This window comes from Mustela lutreola, chromosome 1, assembly GCF_030435805.1.
Source record: "Mustela lutreola isolate mMusLut2 chromosome 1, mMusLut2.pri, whole genome shotgun sequence".
NCBI classification, from domain to species: domain Eukaryota; kingdom Metazoa; phylum Chordata; class Mammalia; order Carnivora; family Mustelidae; genus Mustela; species Mustela lutreola.
The window spans coordinates 279,962,433-279,964,979 of record NC_081290.1 but is presented as its reverse complement, the minus strand read 5'-3'; positions in this window follow the sequence as shown (position 1 = coordinate 279,964,979).

The window sequence follows — 2,547 nt, the reverse complement described above, 5'->3', positions numbered from 1 at the left end:
TGTGGCGGCTCCGGTGGGTTTGCGAAGTGCACCTGTGGCTGCTGGGGCGGGGGTTGGGGTGGGGTTGGGGGACTGGAGGGGGTGATGGTGGGGGGTGGTGGGAGTCAGGATCAGGCTCTGCTGAAAGGCCTCTTTGATCATGTCCACAAAGCCTCATCTACCTGGATGTCCTCTCTTGAGTGACTGCCTGCCCCTGCTCCTTTGCCCCGGGGCTTGGCTCTCAGTGGCCTTTTCTTTCTCCCACACTTTGGTTTTCCATCTTAGGCTTTTTCCGCGCCGAGGCCTGTGGATTTGCCTCTTCCTGGGCCAAGCTTGGGTCCTGCCAGGCCCCAGGCCGCCACCAGGGGGCGTGCGGGGCCCAGCCTAGCCGGGGTGGCGCCGCATTCCTGCCACCTGCCGTCAGCTCCTCTAAAAGGACAGAGAGGGGCAGTGGGCCACGAAGCCTGCTGTGAGCCAAGTGCTCTTCGGCTACCACCCAACCTGCCCCCTCCCCAGTCCACCCTGAGCTCAGCTGGTTCTACCAGGAGGTTTGGGAGGGCGTCTTCTGCTTTCGACAGGAAGGGCAGTTTTGGGGCTGTCGGGAGACGGGGCTTCTGATGGACCCTCCAGCCAGCCCTTCTGTCATTCCTTCCTGGCAAGGTGACAGGGACAGGCTGCCTGTGGACAACGTGCGGAGATGCTGTGGACTGTCAGTGCTGAACATGCGAGGGGATCGCCGACGTGCATGCAACATCTCACTGGGGCCTTTCCACAGCCTTTTGATCCCGAGCTGTAAGCAGGGAGGAGACTGCAGGATGGCGGGGTCAGGGACCTGGTCACACAGCCTGGGGGGTGGCGGGCCCGGGCCCTGGCTGGCCACCTGCCCCACCACCCCGCCAGGCCTTTGTGGTGTCAGAAGAGGCCACGGCCCTGAAGAAAGCTTGCGAAATCTAAGCCCGTGTTGAGAGTCCCTGGGCTTTAGTCACGTTTTTACTGCCTTGTGCACCCTCCTGAACTCTGGTGGCGCCTGGCATGCATCCGGGGTTCAGGACACAGGACACCAGGGAGAGTTAGAAGCCGGTCTGGCTTTGTCAGAGGAAGCTGAAAAATCGCACTCTGGCAACACAGGCTAGTCCCTGGCTTCGCCTCCGGTCATAGAGTGCTGGTAGGGGGGCAGGGGGCCCGGAGGGGCTGGTGAGAAGCACTTAATCTGAGAGGGTTTGATGGAGAGCGCTTCGGCTGGTCACCCGTGCACGGGCACCCCTGCCGCGCCTTGCTCTCCCCTCTCCCTAGGCCCTCCCCACACCTCTCCCTGCCTTGCATCCACCACATGAGGTCACTGGGCACCTTCCCCCAGACCGCAATGGGCCCCTTGCTGCAGAGCCAGCTGCCCGAGGACGTGCCCTAAGCGCCAAGTTCAGGTTCCTAGCTTAGTGGGAAGGACACTTTGCCAAGTTAACTGGGGTGAGGCCCCTGGAGATGTCCCTTTGGCTGTCATGTTGGTCCCATTCAGGATTTCCAGATCCGAGCGGCATGATGACTTCGAAGCTAGGCTTGTCCCTGGTTCCTCGGAGCGAGCTTCTCCTCTGGGTCCTCGGGCTCCTTGACTCAACAGGAGAACACGCCTAAATCAGGCTGCACGCTCACATGCCCCTGACAGTCGGGTAGGTCACGTAATTCAGGCAAACGGGCCAGTGTCGGGGTGACACACAGTGAGCTCTACCCTCTCCGGCTCAGAGGCGGCCGCCCCAGCTCTGCTGGAAGGCAAGAGGGTGGACCTGAGGGGGCCCAGGCCTCAGCACAGCCTCGTCTGCAGTGAGGGAGGCAGCCCATGAGTGGCTCGCAGGGGGAGCAGCCCCCTCCCGGGGCTTCTGGCCTGAGTCTTCCTGCCAAGGCCTGAGCCTGACCAAAGGCAACTCCAAGGCTGAGATGGTTCTTATACAACTGTTAACCGAACACATCTTTGTGGGGTGCCCCACCCAAGCCTGCCACGGCTTGGAAAACAGTTTTCTAAAGGGACTTGCACCCCAGTGCAGCTCCTTTTTTGGGGGGGGGGTGCTAAGTAGGTCATGGTTGTGTGGAGGCCATGCACGGTGACCGAGCTGGAGAGCAGAGAGCTTTAATGCAGAAAGGTGCTGGTAGGCGACACTGGGCGCCTCACAGCCTCTGCCCTGTAGGGACCGAGGGCATGCCTTGCCAAGATGGGCCGCTTGGCTGGCCGACTAGTTTGAGCAGAGGGCAATCATGACTCCGAGGGCTCACGAGAAACAGTTGCTCCTCCTTTAACTACATAGAAGAATCTAAATTGGAGGTCTTTCTAGAGATAAATTTTATCTGAGCAGCCTATCTGTACAGCAGGGCAAACATCTAATTACCAAACATCTGGTCTTCTTACTGTCCCACGAAGAACATTCCTTCCCTTTGCAGTCCCAGAGCCCTACCCCTCCTCCTTTGTTCAGGAGCGACGCAGAGCCCTCATCTGGCCTGTCTTTGCAGTTTCCGTGTCTGTGTGGATTCCCTGTCCGCGCTCCTACTAAATTCGATTTTCTCCCGTGACTCTGTCTCATG